The sequence below is a fragment of the Ambystoma mexicanum genome, chromosome 3p, assembly GCF_040938575.1.
Source record: "Ambystoma mexicanum isolate Mex_15411 chromosome 3p, UKY_AmexF1_1, whole genome shotgun sequence".
NCBI lineage: Eukaryota > Metazoa > Chordata > Amphibia > Caudata > Ambystomatidae > Ambystoma > Ambystoma mexicanum.
In genome coordinates this window covers 716,890,983-716,906,420 of record NC_090925.1, presented here as the reverse complement: position 1 = coordinate 716,906,420, position 15,438 = coordinate 716,890,983, and the positions used below count along the sequence as shown (strand labels likewise).

The following is a 15,438-nucleotide window of genomic DNA, read 5'->3' as shown; positions in this document are numbered from 1 at the left end:
ATATATAGTGTAAAGGTTTTTTTTAAAAAACAAAGAGTTGGCATTTTCAGCCGTCGCAGTCATCACATAGATCCCATTTCTTTCGTGCTATTACCACGAAGTGGGGCGGCGCTAACCCGATTTAGGCTGGGATTTTGGGTGTTAGCGTTATTTGTGTAGAGTGGTATTGGCGTTAAGGCTGGGAAAATATGCGCGTGTCCGCCGACTCGTTATACAGGGGTTTCTGCCCGACTAATCACGATGTTAACGCTAATAACGCTCAATGTTAACGCTCAGGTACCGCCAAACCAGTGAGGCCAACTGATAATTTAGGTGGCCTGACGATGAACAGAATAGCTTAATTCTGGACTTTTTGAAGACTGCTTCGAGATATTCGGAAATGCCTGCATAAAGCGTTGGCTTAATGTAGAAGGGAATGGATCAGCAAATTCACCCCTATTGCATGATCAGCTTGAGGTAAGAATGGAATGGTGTGTATAAGCAGCTAGTTTACTTTCCTAGAAAAAGCACTGGGAAAAACTAAATAGTAAAGGGAGTGGTAGGGGGGGGCTGACCTTCTTTTAGCAAATGTGTTGCATCAGAAGTGAGCCTTCACATCTTGCATTACACGAGGATGTCAAAACCAGACTGTTTGCCTAAAAGTTGATTCTGTACGACCGCAGCACTAATGTAACCCTGCTGCTCGAACGATGTTGCTGAGCCCGCACACGGTAATGAGATAAACAGTCAAGTTTATCTAAATCTATGAAGGGCAACTGTAACCAAGACACCTACCTAAATATTGTAAATAATGTATGTGGGCCTAGATATTGTAAATAATTCCTGTATGTCAGCTAATATAACCTAACGCCAACCTCTGTGTTGCAACTAAGACATCTTCTTGTAACAGCGCCTTCATGCACTTGGGCTGTGTGAGCGCTCTATAAACGCAAATAAATAAATTGGTCCCAGTAAGATTAGCTCAGTCTTCGTAGTGTTCAGTTGGCGGCTGTTGGCAATGCTTCCAGTGCTGAACCTCACTGAGGTATGACACAAGTTGGGACAACCTGGTCAGCTGGCCAGAGAACTTTACTTATGATTGGAACTGAAGATGTTCTTTCTGGATAATGGTTCTTTCTGGATAATGGTATTCTGCAGTTTTATGTATGTTTTAAACAAAGGCGACCATAGTGACACTGCAACACATAGGGATAGACTTGGCATTATAAGGCCCTATTTTAAATTGCTTGAAGACTTCTGGTAAGGAAGCAACAGAACCAGGTAACGGCGTGTTCTGAAAGCCCAGCTACAGTTTTAAGGACAGATGAGCATCTTCTGATCCACTGTATGATATTCTGTTGAATCAAACATCACTAGAGAAAGCACAGTCCTCACCATTTGCTAAAATATCAGCCATTTACTATGGTGGGTTTGGATTCATGTTCAGGAGGCAACCCTGACTACAACAGGTCTAGAATTTGACAGCCTTCAAAAAAACTGTGTAGGTAGTCGGTTTTTGTAAAACCTTTGATACCCAGGGTTGCTTTGCTTTGGGGATTACTGAGCACACTTGAGTCTTGGGAGGACTTTTTCAAATGACTGTAACATAGGCTAATATCAAGAACAGGGGATCACTCACTGGTCGAGAGAATCAATCAATGGGTGAAGCCAAACATGCAGCTCTAGTAATTCCCGGCAAAAAGTCAGATTTTGAGTCTGCTTCGAGCCTTGTAAGAGGGAGGACTGAGTCCGCTGCGACTTTATGGAACCAGTCAGTTTTAGTCCATCTTGACGCAAGTGGATCCAGAGAGGGAACTACCACACAGTTCCTTATGGATATTTTTCTGAATCATGTTAATATTGGATCCAAATAATTAAGATCATTTGCAAATTGAAACAAAGGTCCTAGACTTTGTGACCTGCATTTAGGATTTCAGTATTTGAATAATCAGAGTTCCTTGGGCTTAATAGCTAAGAACTGTGATCATGATAGTGACTTTAGCATTATTTTTCATATGCAAGCAGACTGTGTTTTGCAGTCCTTAAAGCAACGGCAGAGCTTTTCTTTTTGTGGATGGTCTTGTTTTACTTGTGGAGTACCAGCGATTCACATGCTTAGACAAAATCATAGTCCCCAAAGGGTCTGTATGGTAGTCTACTTTCTGACGCCCAAGTTGACACTGATGACTGAAAAGCCACTTGCAGGATGCATCGGCCTTGCAGAGATTGAGTCCGAACAGGCTAAGAAATGTTAAGTAAATGTTTCTTTGAACAATAGTCTTTAGCATCTGATGGACCACGAGAACCGTTGATGATTAATTTAGCAAAATTCAGAGAAATGCCCGACGAAGTGGCATATTTTCCCTCTGGGTAAATAGTTGGCTAAGCGCTCAAGTATAATGGAATTCCTTTGGATCTCAAAGGGGGAAGCACTGCAAGTCCGCTTTATCATTGTCCGGCTCTTGCAAGGTGGATTTGCGATAGCTGCCCTGAGAGCTTTCCATATTCTACCCTCCAGAAGCTTTGGCACATATTAGAGGTTCCACAAGTGGAAGTATGTTGTCTGTCAAGAGGCCCATTTGTTCCCCCCCCCCTCCTCCAATTCATTGCATGCTCCCGGTCTGTGCAGTCTGCGTTTTCTTAATCTTCACAGCCCGCCCTGCCTGGCGGGCTTACCCTGCACACGACTGGTGTCTTCACCCGGCCTGCCATGCAGCCCATGATGACTTTCTCCTCTGGGCCGCTTTGCCATATGGCCCGGACCTTTGCATCTTCGGGCCCGCCCGGGCTGACCAGCGGGTGGGCCACTGTCTCCGAGGCAACGCTCTTGCTCAGGGTCCACCCCCACACATGGCTGCAGGCGTTAATGTTCACCCAGGCTGCACCACCCACGCGTCATCGAGCTTACTTTCATGCTGGGCTGCAACTGGCAGATGCAGCCTGGCTCAGCGCTTTCAGGAGACCCTGGGGAGCTGCTCGAGGCAGCGACACCCTGCCCTACCCCCACCAGGCAATGCTGATCTTATTTTCCCTTTCCTTCTGCTTTCCTTTCTCTGCTGTACTTTAGTTTCTTTTCTCTTGTGTCCCTTCCTCCAACTGTCGCTTTTCAACTGTCCTCTTCAGGTAAGTTCATCCCTAGTCACTCAGTCCCATGGTTCCATGTGTCTGCCATCGTGAGGAGCTTGGTATAGTAGGGTAAGTCCATTAGTAAGCACACACATTAAAAGCTTTTAAACCCCTTCTTGTGTCCTGTCTTTTCTTATATATGTATTTAGATATTTCTGTATAACCCCCTGTCTTTAAGGGCACCATCTGATTGTGGCTGCCAGCCTCCCTATGTCTCATCAGTCCTGGGAATTTCAGCCCCCTCAGGTACTCCTCCTCCTTCCCCTCAAACCCCCCAATCTCCCTCCCCAGCCACCACCTGTTCCGCCCAACTCCCTCCTCTGCCCTGTACAGATGACTGTTTTCCCAATTAAGTGATCTTCCTAGGTTGAACAGTCTCCCTCTCAATGTACACCTGTCAGTTGACCATCCTCTCCAATCTTTGCGCCATCAAACTTTTTGACTGCAGTGTCCGCCGGGTCCCCTTTCTCATAGTACCTCTGCTTTACACAGCATAGTGTTCTAAAAACCTCTACCATCAGGAGCATCCATGATTGCTGTTTTTTTTGGATTGTAGCTGCAGACGCAGATCTCCTTATCAAGCCCTCCTCCCCCACCAGCTTTGACTCCAAAGAGCAAAACTCCCTCTTAATCTTCCATTAGGCTGTAATCCTTTTTAGGAATTATGTAGCCCTTCAAGCATTTCACCATTATGTAATCTATATGGTTAATCGTTGGAATGGACTGGTGAGTAAAATATGAACCCCTTTCCCCACCAACCCCCAGACTTCCATTCCTGCCATGTATTGCAAAGACACACCATTCCAGTGGTATTTGGTATTTGTGAGTCCATTCCGTTTACATTCTGTTTACAGGGCCAGTCCGGCATCTGAGATCATATTGAAATCCCGCCCCAGGACCAATAGCCTTCAACTTCTCCTGTGGATATCCCTCCCCATTGACTATGATGGAGGGAGCTGATGGGAGTTGCAGTACAAAATATTTGGAGTCAAAGATATAGTTGGCATGTGCAAGAGGCATAGGTGAGTATTGGTAGTTGGCAGCAAGGACAGCGTGTTGCGCATGCTCTTAAATGAGACCTTGCTTAATGCTTAAGTTAGTGCCTAACTGCTTAGCTGGTTGCTGTCCTTGCTCTACCCTTTTAGGACTGCATATCTACTGGTAAATATCCAATGAAAAGTTTGGAGGAGTTAAGTGCCCTTTAAAAAATAAAAAAATACATATTAAAAAACATTCAAGTGAGCCCCAGGCCTTAATGCTCAAGATGAGATAACATCCACATCCGGCTTCAGTTTCAAGGCTCCATCATGAAATTGCACAGCTCCTCTCATGAGTCATTGTGGATTTGTTATATCGATGTATGACTGGTCGATGACCGTGAGGCACAAAGAATGTGTCTAAGATGGATGGATGGATGGAGGCTTTTCTTGAAGGAGAGATTTAAAAAAAGCAGTGCTCAACGGGTTTGTTGGTCACTTTCAGAGTTGGAAGCTGTATGTAATGAGATCCCTGTTGCTAAGCAGACACTTCTGGAGCTTGGTGTAGCAGTGCTTCTGGTGGTTTTGGGGTTTCTGTCTATGCTTCTTGGTGTAGGTGGGCGCTACACTCTGCTGATGTTTTCTGGTGTCCTGAAGGCCGAATTCTTGTGGTTCTACCTGTCAGCATTTGTCTTTTTATGTAGGACTGGGATGACTTTACCAGCCCACTGACCCTTATCCCTCCCCCTAAGTGTAGACTGCAAGGATTGAGATTACTGAGATTGCTGAATCTATTTGGCTATTGCTTTTAGAAGAAACAGAATGTGGTCCATGCTAATTATAATCCGATCTCCTAAAATAATCTCTATATATAATAGCCCCCCAATAGAATATTTCTTGTCCTGATGCTGATCACAATAGATGTGAGGCATGTCAACAGTTTGTAAATGATAGTGTAAGCAAGTCTGTCCTTGGAAAACATGCTTTCAGTATTGATTTTTTTTTAAAATTGGTGAATTTGTTAAATACTATTTTAATTCAATACACAATGATGATGGTTACCTTTTGAATGGGCACTAGCAGCTGTTTCTGCCTTGGTAACCAGTGTTACAGCTTTGTTTCGATATACACATGTAGGGAGTTTTAGCATATAGAATGAGATGGCATTTATTAGCAGAATACGAACTCCAGATGTACCTGTTTTTCAGTGGCATCTCTAACCAAACCTGCTATATTATGGTCACCAGGGTTTATCGCTCAATCGGTCTAAGTCTGGCTCGTTCAAAAACCAAAACAGTCAAACAGCTTTTATAACCCCCCCCCCCCCCCCCCCCACCTCCCAAAACCCTCCCCTGATAACCTTAAAACATGGGTGGCTTGGTAATGTCTAAAGCAGGGTGCAAAATTGGCCTTTTAAGCTACTATCTAGCCAGACATGAAGTTACTTGCCCTTTGCCCCTTCAGTTTGCCACGTGTACACAGCACTTCTTACTCGCCATCAGTCAATTATCACTAGCCAATGGTGAGTGCAAATTTGAGGTCTGGTCTTGTCATGCCTCGATCAAAGCACTTAACTGGCCCGACTGCGCGTCAGCATGGCGGGGTCTTATCACGCGGCAGTGCAGGCAGCGGTGTCCTTCCGTCTCTCCCATCCAGCGGCTTGGGGGCTACCGCGTACCGTGGCACCCCTGGTGCTGTTGGACCAGTTCGTGCTGGTGGTTGCCATGGTGCATAGTCACACGGGAGTACCGCCCCTCATGGCTGACAATCACAAAACGCGGTCACGTGACCAGGAAATACAAGATAAAAGAAGCCCAATCTCCTTGATTACTGTTTTTCAGCTGTTTGACGGCGTTTGGCGAATTTCTGTACTCTGTTTACCACAACCTTTTGGATTTTGGACCCAGTTATTCTGGCTTGGATATTGATTTGGATTTGCCCTCTTGGATTTGTTTGCTAAACTGGACTGCCTACCTGAACTTCTAAGACCATTGGACTGTGCTTACCTGGATTACTTCCTCTCTCTCCTTTGACCTTTGGTATTCTTGAATATTTAGAATCAGGAATCCAGTACTGTGGTGAACTCTGCTCTTAAGCCTCTTTAGACTAAGGTGGACCCTGTCATCAGAGGCTCCCTCCCATCTCCTCTATCCCAAACCACAACGCCTTCAGGGGGAACAGTTGAGTACAAGGCTGTCATTGGGTATCCCCACAGCCATCCGGGACCCGGTGTGCTCTGTTCCGGCCACCTGTGGCCCCAATAACCGGTCGGCAAGTTGTTTGCTATTCTCTGACTGGTACTTGGGGATGGAGGTATAGTAATCCACGTGGACCTTAGATCTTGACAGGTCTAGACCCAATGACGGCATAGTCATTAGTGGCCATGAATTCCTAGAAGGAAGGGCAGGGATCTGTTTGCACTTGAGGCCTGCCGACAATATCCAATAGAGGGCAAAAGGAAAAATATACAATTTCATGACCGGCACAAGCAAGTAATTATTACAGAGGATGAGGACAGAAGTAAAATATCGCAACTAAACCAGATACTGAACTGAAGGGGTGTCCATATCTTAGGAGATGTTGGCAAAAGGAGAGTTTTGGGTACTGCCGGGTGGATTGTCTGTTTTTTGCGTGATGGTTTTTAGTGTTGAGCGGGCTATTTTGCACTGCTTAATCATAGTCTCAGCATTTGCAATCCATTATTCCAAGTTGCTCCCTTTCTCCACAGTTAGCAAGCAGTCATTCTACTTTTGTTATTAGTTGGGCGATTTAAGATTACCATATCTAGTTGAGGATCAGGTTGGCAGTAACCTCATTTTGCACTTGAATAGCACCAGCAGTTCTCTAGTCTAACTCGCTTGAAGATTCAGGCCACCATATTACATCTGGCTACTTTGGCGTTTAATGCTGGTGACTGTAGCAGGTCTTATTAATGGCCTGTCTTTTCTGATTGGTTTGATAAAATCTTGACTACTTCTGCCTCCAAGACTTTAACGTGGCTTTTTATAAAAGTTTGTCTGGTTTGGTGAGAAACGTACAGATCTGTATAACTGAACATCTTTTTCATAAATAGAATCTATAATGATGCGCATCAAAAGTGCTCTGCATCCACTGTAGATAATAACACAGCTTGTGGAGGAGGGAGTAGAGTGGACTCAAAGTAACGAAAGAAAGACTTGAACAAAGGATGCCATTAAGAGGACTAATGGATATCGACGAAATGGTAGAAGGGGAGAGAAGAGAAAAGTATAAATTATATAGAACACTGAAAACTTAGCTGGGCTGGCAAGCAGGATCAGGGGCTGGGATCTCAGAAGTCTTATGTTTGGCGGTTTGGTGGAATCAAAACCACCATAATCTAAATGCATACACATCGTATGAGGTATGACATGGAATACTCCATCACATTGGTTTACCCTGCATTAGATGGATATTAATTATAATAGTTATGTCTTGTGTACCGTATGAGGTTTGAAGATTTAAGGAACATAATCTTTGCGTACAATATTATGGTTCTTCGAGAAGGTGAAGCCCCAAGAACTTTTCACCCGTTAAGGTTGTTACTGGCCTTAACTTTGGTCATCCTTTCTTAAAAAAATTAGGTATTAAAGTGTAACTATGCACTCGTAAAGTAATCAATGTCTTAGATAATCATTTGCTGTGCTGTATATAGTCTGGGTGCAGGGGAGGAATAACTGAGTTGGAGCAGTAAGTATGAATACATGAAAAAAGGTCCCAGTCTGAGCCCTCCCATCCCCTGCACACCGTAATGCCAGATAACTGGCTAAATTATTAGAACAATGTTCTAAAGAAAATATATAATCCACTTTAATATGATTAAGCCAACAGTGTGTAATTCCTACAATTCTGTGGATGATGTAATGCGATTTTGGGGGCTCAATGCCCTTCAGGAGCTATATTTAATGTAAACAAACAACTTTACTTTTAATTCAGAAATACCTAAATAGCCCACCACAACAAATTGTGTATGAATAGGGCAACATGCCAAGGGTTCACAATATAGTCTGCCATCACCAGACTCACTACCCAGTTCACCAAACACCTATATTGCAATCAAATACTGATCACCGAGGCCCCCTGGTATGTTAAGGGTGCTCACCAGTGACATGTATTAACATAGCTATACCCAAGACCACACCCGTTTTACTTTGCAAACCAACGAAAACCACTTTGAAGGTCCCAATAACTTCTATTAAACCATACCTTTTTCAATTCATATGGATGGATGCACGTCCAAAGGACCCATTAGCCAACTACTGCATGAAGTGCATGCTTCCTCTTAATAGGATACTGTAAAATAAATCTATACAACTCTGCATTAGCAACTCGCAATATATTTCAGTGTACAGATTTATGTCTACCTTCAAATGAATCCCCACGGACAATGCAACAGACAACCACTGGTACACGGCTGTGTACTCTAAATGCTGGAAAGCTTATTGGACCTTTGTATACTGAATCTGCAATTCAGAAGAAGTCTGCGAAACAATGCGCCGGAGACGGACTATTACACACCCACCCACACGGAAATAAATCGGACTGAGGATTACGCCACATGTATGCTGTCAGGGGTCATCTACATCATAAAACGCTCATGTTGCATATTGTATGTAGGACAACGGCTAGAATGGCAAAAGACCACTGGACAGAACATAAATCTAATGTCCGCACAGGCAACATGCCGTCTACAGTGGCACAGCACTTTAAAGATAAACGTCATACAATTGTACAAATACAAATTTAAAATAGTGGAGGTAGTCAAACCCCTGCTGAGAGGAGGAGACTATAATACCCGCCTACTCCAAAGAGAAATGTTTTATCTCCTTTAAATGGAGACGTTTCATCCAAAGGGAATGAATGAGGAATATTTCCTTTTTATTTAGATGGAGGTTTTCCTCCATACTAGTTGCCCATACTAGACAGTAAATAGATGCAAATGAATATTGGTCGCTAATGGAGCACTAGGTTGGGAATGCATAACAAACCTTATTTGTATAAAATGCCTTACTGATTCGTTGAATGTGTATACAAGAAAAGTGATGTCATCTTCCATGATATGTTTTTTCAACCAACACGATTGCAACTATACAGAATGTATGCAGATCTAGATAACAAATGGTGTTCACTGTTTGTCAATGTCTGTTAAAAGGGAGCTCAGGGTTGGGATGACATAATGGACAATTCCTATATGAAGTGCCAGAATTGGCTTTACGAATGGGTAAAACAAGAAAAGTGATGCGATTAGTCACGAAATGTACTTTCACCAATGTGCCTTGTGGGCAGACTGAAGATGTGAATATTTGCCTGTTGTATAACGTGGAGTAATGAGATGCTGAAGTTGGTTCACACAGTATATTTTGTGATTGGTGCCGCAAAGGGTCACACCCAGGTTCATTTAGAGGTAACGCTTATCTAATATACTCCATATAATGACATTTGGAGAACTTTCAATACATTTTGAAATTTAGAGATGCCCCTTGACCTACCAGTTGCTCTGTTTTAGTATTCATACATACGGATAGAGTACCCGTCAATTGCTACATAATGTCGCTAGTGTGTGCAGATTCATAGCTTGAGAGTTCCTTGTGTCAAATAAAACATATGCATGATTACCTTGGTTATGAATACAAGGCTCTGATATAGGGCCACTGTGTAAGATGGCCGCCTGGTTTTCCATTGCTTGTAAGAGCCCTGATTGATCGTCTTTGGATAATCACAAGATTTGTTTGCCCCTTCATGCTAATGTATCCTTCAGCTTCACTCGTACTGGAGACTTGACGCCGTCATTTTCTGGCTACAGCAGAGGCTGCACAGATCCCTCGAAGATTTGACATAGAGGTATATACATCCTGTTAGAGGACCGATTAGCACACGTGGGTCACGGTCGGTGTGCATTGTTTCTCACACAAACTTCTCCTTCTGAATTTCAGACTCCGTATACAAAGGTCCAATAAACTTTCCAGAATTTACGGTACACAGCCGTGGATCGATGGTTTTCCGTTGCATTGTCTGTGGAGTTTCTTTCGAAGGTAGGCATAACATGGTAAACTGAAATACATAGTGAGTTGATAATGCGTAGTTATATAGATTTGTTTTTGTTTGACAGTATCCTATTAAGAGGCAGCCCGCACTTTATGCAGTAGTTGGCTAGTGGGTCATTTGGATGTGCATCCATCTTTAGGAATTGAAATACTATTACTTTATCTAGACTTCTTGTTTAGTTACGTTTTTATTCATGTTTAATTTATATTCATATACATTTTTATTTTGACTTGCAGCACTTTTAGGTATTGAACATTTTATCAAACCTCATTTATGATGCTGTATTTTAGTTTGCACTGTGCACTCAATTTCATTTAGTTTTCCCTTTTCACCTTTTTTCATGTCAAGTTACTATAATTTTTTGCATTTCAAATATTTAGATTGCAAGGTTCATATGGATGATTTTCTGTTTTAAGATGCCAATGAAATATCTTATCTGATTATCCATCGTTATTGCCTATTTCGTTGTGTATTTTTTTGCTGTGCACTCTCATGCAAGTGGACCACTCCGGTGGTGATAGTGCCCGGTACAAATATCCTTTAACAATGTGTTCCATTTGTATTAAATTGAGTACACCAGAGCCAGATATAGAACAACCATATCTTTTATATGCAACCTTGAACTGCCCTTTTCACCATTCCAGAATTCTCTAAAACATCCCCCCATTGTCATTCCACATTCTATGAACATTAGATAATACAAACATATTATTAAATGGCAATACACAACAACCACCCCATACTTATCATAGTTCATCCCCATCACATAACAAATACATGTATACTTACAATATAGCAGGGTAATGTTACATCTGCTCAATTGGACGAGTCGGCTGTCTACTCATTCTACAAGGCTGACACCTTATCTGTCCTGACATTCAGGACTGACATTACGCTCTGATTCCACTACCACAGAATGATCAGGATTATCAACAGAATTCATGGACAAATTACCAGAAAAAGGAAAATCCAGGTCATCCGACATCTTTGTCCTAGTTTTATCCATATTTTCATCACCAGCATAAAATAGTCTTTTAAAAAAAGAAGCATTCCTTGTTATCGCACATTCTTCTCACTCAGCAGTCACCAGGGGACCTTTAATCTTCAAAATCTTTAATGGCAAAGGCGCTGGAGTCCAGTTTTCTACGCTGTCTTTGTTGCACTAACACCAAATCTCCCACTTTCAATTTATTTTCACTTGACTTCCTCTTGATGTCAGTCCATTTCTTAATTATTTTCCTTTTTAATCTGTCCTTTTCTCTAATCTCATCATCCTCCATAGGTGTATAGTCTTCCATCTAAGGAAGCCTAGTTCTAGGTTTATATCGAATCATCAAACTAGAAGGTGAACATCCAGTCATCTCATGAGGAGTGTTAGGATAACTTCGCAACATCTGAGATCGCCTGTGGCATTGACATATTGTCCACAATTGCCTTCTGACGAGTTCTTTTTATAGTGTCCATAAACCTCTCAGCCATTCCATTAGCTTGTGGCCATAACAGTGTGATCTTTTGATGTTTAAAACCAAGATGTATGGCAAATTTATTGAACTCCTGACCTTGAAAAGGTGGCCCATTATCAGTCTTGACAATATTCGAGATACCCCAGTCACTGAACAACTCTTCTAGAACTATTGCGACATGGTGAAAAGCAGTAGACTCTAAATGCTTTACCAATGGAAAACGTGAAAACTCATCTATAGCCACTAGTAAATATCCACATTCAAGTGGGCCAAAGAAATCAACTGCTACTCTATTCCAAGGACCATCAGGCAAGGGTACTACTCGCAGCGGTTCAGGATGTTTTCCAGACCTAGTCACTTGACAGGCCACACATTGTTGAAAAGTATCTTCAACAATGATGTCCATATAAGGAAACCACACTTGATTCCTGAGAATTGTTTTTGTATTTGCAACTCCCTGATGTCCTTCATGTGCCAGAATTACAAGTATCTTCCGCAGACTTTTGGGAGCTACCAATTTATTTCCTCTCAAAAGCAATCCTTGTTCAGTTGACAGTTCACTGCTCACTCTGGCTTTCCTCTCAATTTTTTATCCACACCACCTTCCACTTGAATCTTGCTCCAGCATTTCCATTTACCTTTTTTAGTAATCTTGACAGCCAGTTGAATTGTTGGGTCCTCCTTACTTTTCTCCATGAATCTCTTTGGTCACTGCCACTGGTAATGCATTAAGAGACAAATATGACAAATATTCCTCTGCTTCCATTTGCATTTTATTCTCAGCCACCTCTTTTGGATGTCTCCAAGTAGTCTGCTGGGTTGGCTTCCTTCCCCGGTTTATGAATGATGTTATCATATTCTTGTAGACTAATTCCCCACCTTTCCATTCTTGGCTGCATTTTAACTCTGGATTACCAAACAAGTTACAGACCATCAAGCTCCTCTGTCTTTAAGTAAATGGCCTTCCAACTACAAAAGGATTAAACTTCTCACAGGCCCATACTGTTGCCAGACTTTCTGCCTGTGAATATGCTTGTTCAACAGAACTTGAAGCATGACTTGCATAAGCCACGGCATTCCTCACTTTATCTTTTTTTGGCTCTATTTGTGCAAGTACAGCACCCAGACCCACTGGACTTGCATCCACTGGGATTTCAGTCTCCCAACTGGGATTGAAATATTCCAATTGTCTGTCATTTGCCAATTCTTTTTTTATCATTTCAAAGCTTTCTTTGCAATCTTCCATTGAAATGGCACATCCCTCTTTAACAATTGTCTCAATGTATCAGTAATCGTTGCATAATTGGGCAAATCTCGCACAATATCCAGTCAGTCCTAAAAATGATCCCACTTCAGCCACATCTTTGGGAGAATCCAACCCCAATATTGTATTGACCTTCTCTGGATCTGCCTTAATTCCTTTCTCTGAAAATGTCTGAAAAATCTTACTCTTCTTATTCACTTCACATTTCGGGCCATTTAGTGTTCATCTATTATCCTGTAGGATCTTGCATATCTGTTCCAACGCTTCATGTTGAATCTGATTTATTCCATATACCAATATATCATCACTATAATGAAATGCACATTTTACTGGTGCAATAACCTTTCTTATTCTCTCTTGGAATATCTATGCTGCAGAGGAAATAACAAGTTAGTCTCTTGTACCTGAAAAAAACATGTGTTGTAGAAGTGGTTATAGGTCTCAAATCCGGATCAATTACCAACTGATGATATCCTTGGTTTAGATCTAAATTTGTAAATCTAGTAGCTTGATTCAACCTGATTATCATATCCTCAATACTAGGTCCTGGGTGTCTCACCCTCTGTATCGCTGCATTAGGAATCCTCATATCCACACATAACCGAAGACAATCTGTTTTAGGTAATACTAACAGACACTCATGGAGTAGGACCACCATCCACTTTCTCAATAATATCATTGTCAATTAATTGTTGTAGTTCTTTGGACACTTTGGCTTGCAAATGAAACCCAATGCGGCTGGGATGCTGAGGAAAAGGGCAAACTGTTGGATCAATATGTAAGTGTATCACACTATCCTTTAGTTTTCCAACACCCTCAAATAATTTCGGAAACTTTTCTTTCACCTTTTCCAAATCCAATGTTTTTTCTGCAAGAGCACATACTTGACAGTGTGAAGGAAACCCTTGTATCTTTTCCAACTGATCATACTTAACAGCAATGAGTTGTAATTCTGTAGCAGTTTTGCAGCTAATGAGACATCTTCCCGCTGCAGGAGTACTTTATGTTAACTGTTACACATTTTTCCATTATGAATCAAATCACATTGAAATTGTCCCTTTGATAATAGTGGTTGTGTGGCACCCCACTGAAATGTGTGCTCTTGATGGTTTTAAAGGATATAACGCTGAAATTGCAGAATACCCCTTTTCACTCATTACATTCACAGTTGCACCATTATCCACCTGAAATGGTATTTCAGGTCCTCCTAGCTTTACCGTAACTTTTATGGCTGTTTTCTCATCACCATTGTCATATATCAGCCTTATATATTCTTTACTATCACTATCATATTCTTGATAGTGATATTGATCATTGCTCACATCTTCTTTTAGTGGCGGGTTCTCATACAGATCTTCTATTTGTTTTCCATCCTGAACTTGAAACCTAATAGGAATTCATAGCCAATTCCTGTTCCAGACATCCTTGCTCAGGCATTTCTATTTGCAGATTGGCCATCTCTTACAAATCCTTGTTGAATAGGTTGAACTACTCCCGACAATCCACTTTACCTCATCCCCTCCTTTTCTGGGAATTCTTACATTGAAATCTCTTTGACCCTCATATCTGCGATTTGAACTCATTTGTGCGCCGGGTCTATATATAGGTTTCACTAGTCTTTCTTGGCACATTGTCTGGAAATGATTTTCCTGTCCACATTGTATGCACAATTGACCCAAAGCAGGACATTGACCTTTGTGCGGGAACTCAAATCCACACCTGTAACATTGTCTTTCCACTGGATTTCTACGAAAACTATTCCATCCATCTTGACGACTCATTGCCCATGATCCAGTAGAATATTTCCTTTGCCATGGTATACCTTGTCCTATTGCAGCAATGGTGTCCAACCTCTTTGGATTTTCAATATTTGCTGCCTGAGTATCCATTCTCTCATATACTCTTGCTAACTCCAAAACTTCTTTCAGTGGAAGTGGTTTCTTTAACAGATGTTTTCTGAACTGTGACGACAAGCATCCTTCAATTATTCTCAATCGTATGGCCTCATCGTTGTAATTTGCAAAGTCACAATACACTGCTTTACGTTGTAATCTCAATGCAAATTGAGCAATTGACTCATTCAGACCTTGTGTACATTGATTAAATATACCTCTCGTAGTCTGTTTGTTGGAATTATTAGTCTACTATTGATGGCTGTTACCAAAAGTTGATATGTGGCTTTTTCTTCTGAAGGTATTGTTTTTATGACTTTGTTTGGCTCATTACCAACTAAATTTATAAATATGTCCAACTTGTTTACAGCATTTTGATTTCCAACTGCTCTTTGGAAACGTTCAAATTCATCAAGCCATTCTTGTCATCTCTGACCCAGATTCTCTTGTGGCTCTAGACTAAAAGGATTTGGGCGGCTTAGATAGCTCACTGGATTCATGGTTAATAATGTTCCTGCTGCCATTTGAACTGAGTCTCCATTTGCATTGTCAGATGACATATTTGTCTTTATTTGTATTTCACTCTGTTTTGTTTACCTTAGATTTTCAATTGCTTCTTCAACTTATTTTGCCTTGTGACAGTCCTGCTATTCTGTTTATATTCATTTCTTTCC

The 15,438-nt window shown here is 41.6% G+C and overlaps 2 protein-coding genes across 6 annotated transcripts in view; one reads left to right on the top strand and one right to left on the bottom strand.

The window, feature by feature from the left end:
- Window positions 1–15,438, top strand: part of CDC25C (cell division cycle 25C) — a 553,873-nt gene that overhangs the window by 20,358 nt on the left and 518,077 nt on the right. For 3 of the 5 annotated variants that reach the window (XM_069651568.1, XM_069651571.1, XM_069651567.1), the window contains exon 2: window positions 10,034–10,132. The exons of 1 other annotated variant lie outside the window; for it this stretch is intronic. The gene's annotated coding sequence lies outside the window, so the exon portion shown is untranslated. Of the gene's footprint in view, window positions 1–9,858; window positions 9,942–10,033; window positions 10,133–15,438 lie in introns of all 5 variants that reach the window. One more of the 5 variants, XM_069651569.1, reaches the window with a different exon arrangement.
- Window positions 1–15,438, bottom strand: part of LOC138580770 (oocyte-specific histone RNA stem-loop-binding protein 2-like) — a 743,835-nt gene that overhangs the window by 551,743 nt on the left and 176,654 nt on the right. The window lies entirely within an intron of this gene.